Genomic DNA, 13,915 nt, shown 5'->3' on the forward strand with positions numbered 1-13,915 from the left:
CAAGGTTGTTTCCTCTGTTCTGCAGTACGCCTGGCCTCATTTTCATCGGCTGTTCCGTCCAAGCCGGTTGGCTCCCGATGAACAGCACGCATTCCGTTGCCTCTCAATGAACACGACGCATTCCGTTGCCTCCCCATGAACACGACGATGACGCAGTTTCTCCGTTCCGACCGAGCCATAGCCATGTACACGAGCCCTGGCCGTACGTATGCGTGAGTAGGCGTTTGAGACCCCGCCCGTATGTACGTACGTGGCCGTATTTACTTTCTTGCAACATGGCCGCTGTACGTACGTGTACATGCTACGTGCGCGCCTCTACTACGACACATGCCCTTCCTTACACGGCCACAGTTCATCGCTGCAGCCTACAGACAGACCGATCGTATGTACGTACACGTTCGCGACCAGAATGACAACGCTACGTACGCTTTGACCAGGTGGGCCCCGACTGTCAGGCACTTCCTTGCGTGCGAAGATGTAGCTGGTGGGTCCCAGCAGTCAGGGGGGCGAATCATTTTTTTGCCCGTAATATGGACGCACTTCCTTGCGTGCGAAGATGTAGCTGGTGGGTCCCAGCAGTCAGGGGGAAACGTTTTTTTTTCATGAAATACGGTGGCCTGTCCGGTGGGTCCGTGCTGTTAGGTGGAGGAATCATTATTTTCCGCGAAATAAGGAGGAACTTCCTTGCTGCGGCCGTGGACCCAGCTGTCAGCCTCTCCACGTACAGTACTCTTCCGATGGAAGTCGTTCCTTGACCACGTTGACCACGCCGCACCGAGAGCACCAAGGCGGTGGACGACGGCGAGGCTTAGGAAGGGGACGACGCGGAGCCGGGGAAGATGCGGCAGTGGATGCCCACGCGGAGAGGAGTACGAGGGTTCACTGGTTCGGCTGTGGTGTGAGGATGCCGTTGCCGCAGGGCCTGGCCAGCGGTGGGAGTGGTAGGGGGAGGTGAGGCCTCCGCGGCAGCACAACCCGCCATGGGAGGCAGGAGCAGGAGACACGACCGGCGCTGCTTTGGGCGGCTGGAGCAAGAAGACTAGAAGTTGAAGAATCACAACGGCCGTTGGATGGACATCGTACGGTCACTGCAGCTAGAATCGTTTATATTGACTAAGTTGACAAAGCCCTTGGTACGCGTCAACTTAGTAGGCCCACAGGTCAGCCTCCGAAACGGTGCGCCCCAGATGTCAGGGGGAGGAATCATTTTTTGGGCGGCTGAAGCTAGAATATCCGAGATAGAAGAAGAAGCACGACATCCGTTGGATGGACATCCAACAAACACTTCTTCTAGAACCGTGTGTTGACTATAAGTTGACAAAGCCTTGCATACGCGTCAACTTAGTAGGCCCACAAGTGTGTGGCAGAGAACTTATAGCCCATTTGTGATTTGTAAGAATGCACAACCCATTTTTGAATTCTAAAGGAATTTACTACAGCCCATTTACAGTTTGTTAAAAGTACATCCCATTTTCTAGCTAGAACAACGATTAATAATTTCAACCAACCATTAATAAAATTTCCCACATTTTGATAGGATCCGAAATATTTTTGTACTGAAATTTCTAGTCAGATTAAATACAATTTCAATATAAATTTGTATTACGTAAAAATCCAACAAAACATTGCACGCGCAACAATTAATGAAATTAAAATTTTCAAAATCCAAAAGTAATATTTTATAAACTAATTACGTGTTTGGTGCACTTTTTTATAGTTACTGCCCATTTTCTATAATTACATCCCATTTATTATTTCTTAAAGCCCATTTTCTTGTTAAGCCTAATGCATCCCTCCTAGGAAAGATTTGTAGCCTAGTGGGGCGGAGAATAACAAGACCTTACATGGCTACTCAGCCCACATTCGGCGATGCCGGAAAGGCCCAAACAAGGCTTCTGTACAACTTTTTGAAATCACTGAGCTCAATTAATAACTTAAGTAAAAAAGTTAGAGTACAGTGGAACCTAATTAAAAGTTGTCACGAGCGAAGAAATAATTCAACGGGTCCCACTTGTGCGTGTGTGTGCGCGCGTGTGTGTGAGAGAGAGAGACCCATCGGTTGATGCTCGTAAATACATCTTTCAGCCATATGATTGATGATGCTCGGTAAAGACTTATATAGTTGACACAATCATAAAGAACATCATAGCACACTGAACTTGCATACAAAAATTTCACGCAGGCGGCACAATCAGGGTGGAAGCAGTGGATCGCTACGGGTAGGGCTATGTTGAAACCAACGAACTCATACATAACGGTTCATCGTCTTTATCAATGATGGGGAAATATCTTGAATGTTGTGCAAAGAAAACAGACAAACAACACAATATATAAGTTCTGCTAGAACATTAAGTTGATGTACAACCCTTTCTAAAAAAAGTTCAGGTAAAAAAATAGAACAGGTCATCTGACAAGATTCAGTTGCTACCTCAAATTAGAGCACATCCAGGCAGCCAGCCCTACCTCTTCTTCCAAAGAAGCAGTGGCCTCCGCTGCGCGATGGAGTAGGCCATGTGCCATCCATGGTTCCGAGCAACACGGGGAAAGTCTGACGTTGACTCCTGTAATGGACGTCGTCGACGGACCCGGGCACCAGCGGCGGCGGCAGCACTTCGATTGATGGATTGACCACTTCTTCGACATGCACAAACACTCGATACAGGTACATCCCTAACGTGGTCCGCGGTGGCCTTGGTGGCGACGAATAGTACAACCCCGGTTTCTGCACCGGTATCTCAACACCAATCACCTTTGGTATGGTGGACGGCTTCTTCATCCATGCCATAACCGTCAAAGCCCAGCTGTCTGGAGGAACAAACATACTTACGAGCTCACCTCCAGGGTTGTTGATAAGCTCATTCATGGGCTCGCTGTTCCAAGCACGTCGAGGCATGCCGTGGAAGGTAAGCTTTGTTAAAAACTCAAGCTCAGAGGGCACCGAGCCCCATCCTGGGTGCCACCGATCAAAGCTCACCAGCGCGCCATCGCAGAACAAACGCCGGGAAGATTCAAACACACGACTGCAGTCAAAAGTTGTCCGGAACCTGACGAAGAAATCAGCCGGTGGCGGACAGACTTCGACGAACAAGTCACTTATTTGGATGCCGTGTGCAATGCCAAGAGCTTTGACAAGGTCGTCCGGCGAGACGGGAGGCCGGTCGCCGTTGATGGTTACCATCAGCACTTTACCGGCAAACTGGTCGTCAAGCGGCGCCATGCCACTGTTGAGCGACTGCACGCAGCGCCCGAAGGCAGGACGGACCTCAGGATCTCCGGCTCAGAGATCCGCGTTGACCGGCAACATGATAGTGCGCTTGAGTACAGGGAGTACAGGAGGGGTATTTGGGGGAACTGGAGTAGGAATCGAGATTCCAAAGGTGGGGGAGGGGCGGTTGATTGGGGATGAAAAGGTAGCATGAATTTCGAACACGCGCCAATATGCTCTCGGCGCGCAAGCACACAAAAACACCGGTGACGCCCACATGTCGGCCTAAGAGTTCCTATTCTTTCTTTTTTGGAGAGCACAATATTTTTTTGTGGATCTTTTGAGAGCCCGGCCTGAGAGTCATAATTGACCTATTTGGCATTGCCTTACTACTCGGCCCGTATTCAGCGACACCTCACTGGCCCAACCACGTGTACATCATCGAAAAGACACTGAGCTCAAATTATAACTTGAAAAAAGGAGATATACTCTGAACACTGGAGAATGGTGATGCCCTCATTTAGCCCACCAGCAGTTCGAGACAATAAACAGTTCGAAACAACGATATATACAACATTCAAACACTGACTAGTGACTACTACTGACATAAACAACAAGACATGATAGTTCATATGAAGTCTTGCTATACCACCAAAACGCACCCATCTGCAGCGCTCAGACTCTCGTGATCCAGACGAGAATGACATTCTAAATAGAGGCAACTATTACATAATAAGAGTGACATAGACGAGGATGACCAAATTACAAGGAATATGCATAACAAAAGAGAGAACTACCCATCCAGAACAAGCAGCAAAGACAACAAGTCATTCGAAGAGGGATGATCCAACACCATAATAATTTGCAGCCCCGGTTCAGCCACCAGTGATCCGGAGACACCAGTACTCCACCCTTTCGACGCAACAGCCCAATTACCTATCAACCTGAAGGCTTGAACCACATCACTACCTGTCGGACTCGACACATCCAAGGATCAAAGTTAATCCAGATGCCTTTGTCATTCTCACCTTCTTTTGGCTGCAGGCTGTATCGTTGACAATCAGGGGAGTTTGCTCCCGAACTTCTAGGGCTCGCCGTGTAGACACAGTTTTCCATAGCAAACAGAGCCTCTCTGGCATCAAGGTCCTTGCCAACGGTGATCTCCTGGTTAATCGGATAATTGAGTCCGAGAAACAGAGAGTATGAACCAAGGCTGTTTACCCGCCTCCAACTCAAAAATCCTGCAGGCCCCAACAAGCTGGTATCCTGCTCATAGACGTAACAACCACTGTCCGGATACTCACGTATTTCACGGTGCTTGCATACAGTGGGGTTTTCGCAATATAACTTTTCGGCTCATGTGTCCGAATGATCATCAGTCTTTTGCCGTCCTCTAATCGAGCGAGGAACCAGTTGTGCTTCCCTGTTTTTGGCAAAGGTGGTGTGATTACAAAGGGCAGTAACTGTAGGGACACCGCATCATATCAAAAAGGACATGCATTGTTAATGTAAGATCAGTATTGTTCGGAGTATGAGTAGGATAATGAAAGAAACAACATTGATATGTCCCTGTTGGAACTGGGACGAAAATACAGGGAAATGTATACTGGGTTCGAAAATATAGAAGTGCCATGCATGGTTATACTCATGTTATCTCACAATCGATTCTTCACAGGAAACTACCATGTCATGCATGTTATGTAATCATGTTCTGTCCTCACAAACAAATTCTTCAAGGAAACTAACAGATGCATTGTTATATACTCATGTTCTGTGGGAAAAAAATTTGTGAGCATATTATTCTAGCTATTGATTGCTGAAGGGTGAACATAGATATGTACACATGGTAAGCATTACAGGATTTCACTACTTCAAAATATAGAGTTCTCCATATGCACATTTGCTTCCCTAATGTATGGTTAGATGGAATAAACAGTGTGATGCATGTTTCTACATCATGAAAATGAGGAAACTAACATGGCCATTGATACACACTCATATTTAGTAGTACATAGATTACTATAAAATAAGGAGAATATCAATATCCTCCTAAGAGTTTGATTATTCAGGGGTACAAATTGGCTGTAATGACATGGTCACAATCGCATGAATTAAATCATTCCAAATATAGCTGATTTACGGCATCTCTAATACATTGCCATAGTTCTATTCAAATTCTGCTCAAACAGGGATATGTCAATCATCACAAAAAGTTCAAATAGTGTCATGGCGTCATCATTAACATCAGATGGAACCAACTCGCCGTCCCAGCAATACGTGGTGCCATCTGCTTTGTCGACCGCGTAGATGATGCCATTGTGTTCAATAGCATCACAGAAGTGTGTATCAGCTTTGACGACGATCCACTACGAGCTGAGTTGTCTCCAGCTAAAGAAGGCACCGGCGGAGATAGGTGAGTCCCTTGTCGAACAATGCAATTAGCTTGAAGTCTGCGTAATCCGCATGTCATGTGGGCACTTGGCATATTACAATCTTCTGCAAAACAAGGTGCGTCCAACTGATGACGTAATCTAGATGACTTGGACCGCGAAGGTAAAACTCTATATCATCCAACGAAGGAAGGATAATCTCATGGGAGGTCTGGAAGTTCACGAGCACCAACTTTTCCCCGTCTTCTCTGACGGCAGCCATCCAGTGGGAGTTCATGCCGACCCAGTACATACCTGCAAGAAGTTTCGGGCGATGGTGATCGGATCGAAGTCGAGGGAAATGATGTACGGCGACCCACTACATACCTGCAAAGAAGTTTCGGCTAATGGAGGTCAGATTGAAGTCGAGGGGCATCATGTACGCCTCCGTATCATGGTGAGAAAATCTCGCAAGACCAGATAGTAGCAAGCAAGGTGTCTTGAAAAGCTTAGGCCTCGCTTCGACGATGGCCGTGTGCATGCCCCTCGAGCATACGGCCAGCCGCAGGGCGCTCAACATATCCATACACGAACAACAGAGGTCGAGGACGTCACTGGGGAGATTGCGCCAATCGCGGCTCATATGGATGCTACGCAGTTCGCGTTCAGCCATGGTGGAGTTTGGAAGGTGGGGTTTTGGGGGGCTTGATTTACGGGGGACAAGGCTTTCGGTGCTGGAGCGGCTAGCGAGGGAATAGTGGTACTGGGGGAGGCGAGCGAGGCGAGGGTACGCGGGGGCACAGTGAGATGATGAAGAGTGACCTCAGGATCTCCGACGAGACGGAGATGGAGATGGAGTGGTGCTAGGGGAGAGGGAGACGAGGCGAGGCATGCTATACAGCGGCGGTGACAGTGACTGCACAGTGCACAAGGTGAGGCTGACTTTGGTAACCCGGACACGCCGCCTGGACTGGTGTCACCTCGGGCGCAGGGTCTTGTCACTTCACTGTGAGGACCGGATGAATAATAGTATTTTGACCATCAAGTGTACCACAGTTGTACTACTACTACTAGTAGGAGTAGTAGGAACATGAGTAGTACTCCCGTGCTAGCATGCCTCTGGGTTGACTTCATCCTCCAGGTATCATCCATATTGCGAGCAGAACCAAATTCTCGTGCATGCGGAAGCGCGAAGAAGGACTTCTCTTTTTTTAGGATAACCGCATATTCCTTAACCGTAGTAGGAACATGGATTAACATGAGTAGTACTCCCTCCGGTCCTCTTTTGTCTGTGCATAACTTTTTTAGTATTTCTCTAATGAGTCTGCGTATATACCCTTTTCCATGCGCCCATTTCCCTCCATGCCCCGCATTCACAGCATTAATTAGCATACGCATGAGCAGGTGCAGCAGGACTCCAGCCGATAAACTGCAGCATGCAAGTGGGCCATTCTGTGCGCGTGGGAGAGAGAAAAGGCAACCGAAGAGCCCGTCCAATCCATTGCATGCAGCAGTCAAACCACCGCAGCTCTCCTCATGCATGCGCATAACTTCTCCCATTTACTTCTCCGTCGGGAACCAATTTTCCTCGGCTTCTTCACTACTCCTTGATCTTCATTTGCATCCAAACCACACTGCATTCACATTGTTTTAACATCTTCACATCCTCCTGGAGTAATTCCGAAGCCCCTATAAATAATCATCTTCTTCAGTTAGACTAGCCATCTAATCCTAATTCTCCAAACCATAGCCCTCTGGTCCAGCGGTTCCAATTGGCGAAAGAGATCGAGATGCAGGTTTTTAGCGTCCAACATGTGCTCGTCGAAGGCTCGTTGAGCATAGTTGCCATAGTCACCGACCACCCAAGGGTTGTTCGGAAGTGGATCAACAATGTATCCAACTCCCTCCAAAAGGTGGAGATGAATGCCATCGGTCTCGACGCGGAGTACACGGAGTGTGCCACTGGGAAGATCCAACGCGCCGCCGTCCTTCAGTTGTGCCTCCAAGATGATGTTTTGGTGTACCACATCATACACGCGCCCTCCATACCAGGTGAGCTTCATGATTTCTTGTCTCGGGAGGACATATACTTCTGTGGGGCATCCATCGCAGGGGACAAACAGAAGTTGGAGCCGTACAACCTCGATTTGAAAAGCATCGCTGACCTACAAACCAAAATAAAAATTCCTGTAGAAGATTGTGATAAACCGACACCATCCCTATTCGACGTAGCAAATTTTGTGCTCGGGACAAATCTTCAGAAGGGCGACGAGACACTGGCATTAAGGTCGTCTGGATGGGAGAATTATCCCTTGACGTACGAGCGGATAAAATATGCTGCCCTCGATGCCCGTGTGAGTTTCGAGATAGCTGCAAGGTCCAGAGAGCTTGTTGCGAAGCCGTCTCCCACAGAAAATGAGAACAAGAAGAAGAAGAAGAAGAAGAAGAAGAAGATGTTGCACCAGCAGCAGGGCATTATGGATGGATGAAGTATTTCCTCTCTTGTAAAAAATATATTCCCTCTCTATGTATATTGATATAGATGGACTATTTCGATGGTGTGCATGTCTTTGGAACAAGTAGTAGCGTGGGTCCGCTTGACTATAAGGAACTATTTATCCGCCTAGCTTTCTCTACTACTCCTTCCAGTGATCGGTATGCAATGCATGTGTCCGTAGACATGACAGCTTTTCCATGGAAGTTCAACTACGGTGACCATCACGTTTCATCCACTACCACTCGCGATTCCCATGACGCCGCTCCAACCCACGGCACCACGTCCCCCGGCGTGCGCCTCACCCCACTCGGCCGCACCGCCCCTTTGCCTTTGTGTGCATGACATGTGGGCCAACTGAAATGCGGTGAGCATCAAGTTTCTACCACAGCCACACGCGATTCCCATGACGCCGCTCGAACCCATGACACCACACGTCCCCTGACCTGCGGCTCACCCCTGTCGGCCCCACTGCCCCTCTGCCTTCGGGAGCATTACATGTGGACCAGCCACCTATCGAGTCCACATGTTTTTTTTATTCAAAGGCAGGTGTCATACGGCGCTGAAGCTCAGACCCGAGGGCCCCGAGAGGTAAATGTAACTCCTGCTCCAGGCCTTGTGGTGCTACCGCTGCATGAACTCGTGGCAAACTCGAGATTTGTTTCTTTACTATACATGCACGCAACGATTTAATGGACATTGTAATATCAACATGTGATGGGGAGCTCTAAATTTGAATTTGAAACTTATAAAATGAAAAAAATTCAAAACAAATAAACTGGGAGAGTGGGAGTATACCGTTGGATGTGTCCCATACAAAACAAGTCCCCTGGTTTGTCACCGCAAAGATGCGGTTAGAAAGGAGCACAGCGTCTTCGTACTCGTACGACAAGAAATCGGCCGCAGACAGCATCGTCCACCTTTGACCGCCATGTGCAAGGTTCGTGCTATCTTCTTTAATCTCACCGTGGTTCCATCGTACCAATTCAGGCGGTGGCCCATTGCATGGCTGATCCCAATGTTGGACAAAGGTTCTACGGGAACAGTGTCACTGTTGTAAATGTTGTGCAAATTGATGTTGGTACCCTCCCGTACATATGCAACCCAATCTCCACTCGCACCGAGCCTAACCTGTGAAACAGTGGGCAGGGGGAGAATTAGGAAATTGACACGGAAGTAGTCTTTAGAATGCATTTGCTACGTGATCAAACTAATCTTACCTGCTCATCGGACAAAATCTGAGTGCCCCTCAACGCCGGCATCTCAAGGGGCGTCAACTTGCAACTATGGCCATGCCGCACTGGAGAGACCCCCAAGGAAACATCCTCGTGCGTTGCACAGAACATCAAGATGTATTTGTATGAGTAGTTTATCTTGTGAGAGAAAAGGATGAGCGAGGGAAAGCCTTATTTGCAAATGTGGAGAGGGGTGTAGGTTTCTTTTTGCAAAATTGCCACAGTTTTCTTCCTATCCATCATATATAAATCGGACGGCCTATAAAAAAGCAGAGTTGGTGATGATGGTGTGCCTGCCATCCTGCTATATGGGTCGTCCGATCTATATCTAACAGATAGGAAGGAAACTATGACAATTACACGCACTCATCTCCACATTTGCAGATAAGGCCTTCCTTCGTTCATCCTTTTCTCCCACAAGATCTTGATGTTCTGTGCAACGCACAGGCATCTTGCTAGTATAAGAGGGGTGTGGGTATTTTTTTTGCAAAATTGTCATAGTTTCCTTCCTATCCGTCAGATATAAATCGGACGGCCTATACTGCAGGACGGCAGGCACACCATCATCAACAACTATGTTTTTTTATAAGAGTAGAGTAGAGATAGAGATAGAGACTACTACTACCAATGTGCTGGCCCGTGCGTTGCAATGGATCCAAAGTAGTAGAATAATACTTGTTCACGGGCTTGAAATATAAACACTCTAGTTTTGATATAGATATATCAGTAAAAATAAATCATGCTTCACTCAAAATATATTCCTCGGGTTGTTTTGATGGTTTGAAGATAACAGGTTTTAAAAAATTTGGAGCTATTTTTAAAACATTTTGTAGTGTGGCACGACATCCGGTGCACCTAATCGTCTGAAAAGAAAATTGAAGTTTGGGTCGGTGGCACACCCTGCGGCAAGATGCCTGTGTGGCCTTCTTCTATAACTAGCAAGATGCCCGTGCATTGCAGGGAACATCAAGATGCATTTTTTTACAAAACACATGTTGTGATTGACCCTTGCAGGAGTAATCCCATGTGTAAACACTAATGATATCTCGAGAATTTTATCGGAAAAATTGTATCTTTGGAACAAGTTTTCTCTACTACTGCTCCTTGCAGTGAGCGGTATGCAATGCATGTGTCAGCAGACATGACAGCTTGTCCATGGAAGTTGAACCACGGCGACCATCATGTTTCTTGTTTCTACCACTGCCACACCCACACGCGATTCCCACGACGCCGCTCCAACCCACGGCACGACGTCCCCCAATGTGCGCCTCATCCCTCTCGGCCCCACTGCTCCTCTGCCTTTGTGTGCATGACATGCGAGCCAACTGAACTACGGTGACCATCAACTTTCTACCACAACCACACCCGATTGGACGCGGTTTGCCTGCTCCGATCCATACTCCCGCACCATCGAATTTTCATCCAGCGGGTGTGACACATTTCGTCCCGGGCATCAATCCTCAGCTGGAGTACTTCTGTACTACAGGTAGTACCCGCCGGTGGCCATCTACGCCTCGTAACGCCTCGACGCCCAGCTGTGGCACCCTCGCCACGGCCACACCACCACTGGCCGGTTCATCTCGAACGAGTGAGTCGCGAACCACGCCACCACCATGAGAATGACATGTGGGCCAACCGCATTTAAGGTCTGCATGTCATTGACTCATAGGCCGGTGCACTAAGCCACTGAAGCTCGGTTCCGTGGGCCTCGAGAGGGAAATGTGCCCGTGCGTTGCAACGAATAGGAAGGCCTTGTGGTGCTCCCGCAGTACGAGCTCGTGCCAAACCCGGATGAGATTTGGTAACCAACTAGTAAGCTACACGTGCATTGCACGCATGAGATTTGGTAACCAAATCTGTACTCTCTATATCTATATCTATATCTATTACTCTAATAAAAAACAGAGTTGGTGATGATGGTGTGCCTGCGATCCTGCAATATAGGCCGTCCGATTTATATCTGACGGATAGGAAAGAAACTATGGCAATTTTGCAAAAAGATGCCCACACCCCTCTCCACATTTGCAAATAAGGCCTTCTCTTGTTCATCCTTTTCTCCCACAACATAAACTACTCATACAAATGCATCTTGATTTTCCGTGCAACGCATGGGCATCTTGCTAGTTATGAATAAATAACACTCTATCAACGAGCCCCATCAGACACCAAATTTCTTGGCTTCCGTGCTACAGTTAGATCTTCCCCTCGTTTCTGTTTTCCAACCCAGGGGCGGGCGGGGTGCGGTTTGCCAATGGTCGGTTTGCTCAACGGCGGTCCCACATGAAAGTGAAAATGCTAGGCAACATGCATTCCCTAGCTATGTGGCGTGCCGGACGGGCCGTGGAGTACTCCCGATTCCCGGGTGTGTGGGGGTGCGACGCGAACGCGGTAGGCCTTTTCCTTTTACTGGCAACGTGCCCGTGCGTTGCGACGGATCCAAAGTAGTAGAATAGTAGTGCTTGTACACAAACTTGAAAGAAATCACTCTTGTTTTGATATACTCCTAATATATTACTTTTTACTCAAAATATATTTCTCAGGCTGTTTTGATGAGGTGAGGGAGGGATGTGGTTGCTTTCAACATAATAAGGGGTTTTCTACAAATTGGAGCAGAGAAGTGGGCTATTGTTGCAAAAATGCCACAACTTACCTCACAGCCATTAGATGCAGATCTAATGGTCAGAAACGACGAATGGCAGACACACCACCATCACTAACGGAGTCTTTTATAGGAGTAGGAGTAGAGAAAAATGTATAAATTGTAACATTTGGTTCTGCTCCTTGGCACGATCGATAGATAGAAATAACGATTGGAAACGCTAGGGCGGGGCTATTTCCGCCAGATAAGCAGGGTACGTAGTAGCTAGGTTGGCGCATCATCGGTTTGGTCACATGCGGTCCGACATGTTCTAGTGTTTCTAGCAAGATGCCCGTGCGTTGCACGAAGTTGATGGAAAAGGTAAGCACAACTTATAAATTGATGGATGGAGTACTAGTTACAGTGATGCATATAATTAAGCAAAGGGATCGCACATGTCGGTATTGACTGGAACGAGAATGCAATAGCACAATATGAATTAAGGCCACGATGATGCAATCGCAGTGGTGGTTACAGGAGGCAAGAAGAAAGATGCATCCATCAACGTACGACCTCCTCCTCCTCAACTTAGTGCGCCGGGCCACCGACCGACGGCTAAGGAGGGGCGGCTTTTGTGGCGAGGTCAAGGTGCTTCTCAGCAAAGGCATCCAAGGCTTCCAGCTGGTTGAGGAAGGCCAACGTCGTAGCATCCTCAATGGCCTTGTAGATACCTATGTACACGATTTGCTCATACATGTGGATGTGTAGGTCGACGAATTCTTGCAGGGCGAGGCGCCTCGCTGCTAGCTCGACCTCCAGGTGGACATTCTTCGTGGCGTCGGCGGGCAGTCGCAGGGCCACCAGTGCTTGAAAGAGGTTCCGGCGATGGAGGCCGATTAGGGTGGCAGGCAATGAGGAGCCCGGGCACGCGGGCTGGAGGAGTACGGCGATGTCGTCCCCGAGTTTCTTGAGGACGGTGAACTTGTTGGTGGTGGCAACGATCATCTGGTCCAACTGAGAGTCGTAGTTGGCGTCGACGGCGGCCATCCACCAGCTGGTCGTGAACACCGTCTGGAGACGATCCTCGGCGCCATGCCGCAGACCGGCGTCGTGGACCATCTGGCACAACCGCTTGACGCTCGCGTGCATCGCCGCCATGGGTCTGGAGCGAGCACTTTTGCACTTAGTGTAGGTTCTTAGGCAAATGCTTAGGTGCGTACGATGTGGTAGATGCATTGGAATGGAGGGGCGCCTTTATATGAGTGCAAACTGCGTTGCATTCACATCGTGCAGCCTCTTTTCCCGGTCCTCCTCCCATTACTTCCCTCATGCATGCACGATGCTAATTGAAGGAGGATGCATCATTGGCCGTTCAACATTTTGGGAACCGCTACTGCTCCCTCGTCTACATTAAAGCCATATCAGGAACTGCACCGCCCGCTGTCAAATCGAATAGTACTGCGCCGCCTGCTGCACGCCCGGCTGAACACGCCTTCTCGCCTGCATCAAACCCCTCCGTTAAACCCGCATGCAAACCGACAAACCTACTTCGGCCACACGTCCGTTCATGAGCGGGCCGGAATTAAACGCAACACCGTCCGAGCTCCTCTCGTCCGCCCTCAGTTTAGACTAGGCCAGACGTCGGCCAAGCTCCTACCGTCCGCCCTCTATTTAAACAAGGCCCGACAGACAGCGGGCAAGAATCGCACCCCTCCGCCGCTCCCCCATCTCCTCCTCCACCATTTTCTCCACTCTTCCGATGGCTTCCCAAGAGCCATTCTCCGGCAAACTACCCGGCTGGGTGGCCCGCCGAGCCCTGCAGATACGGGCGAGGCCGCTCGGTGCTTCATCAACCTCGCTTGGCCCGACGGAGCCAGTTGCCACCCCAATCCGGCGCGTGGTTCAGCAACTCGCCGCTCCAGTTCAGCTCGATGAGGAGTGGCGAGTTGCTCCACGCCGGCGAGCACGCCGGTACGGGCGTCGTTGTTGCCGCGTCATACCGCGCCACCAGTGTCTGCGGTGGCCACGCCTCCC

The sequence above is a fragment of the Aegilops tauschii genome, chromosome 4 (assembly GCF_002575655.3).
Source record: "Aegilops tauschii subsp. strangulata cultivar AL8/78 chromosome 4, Aet v6.0, whole genome shotgun sequence".
NCBI lineage: Eukaryota > Viridiplantae > Streptophyta > Magnoliopsida > Poales > Poaceae > Aegilops > Aegilops tauschii.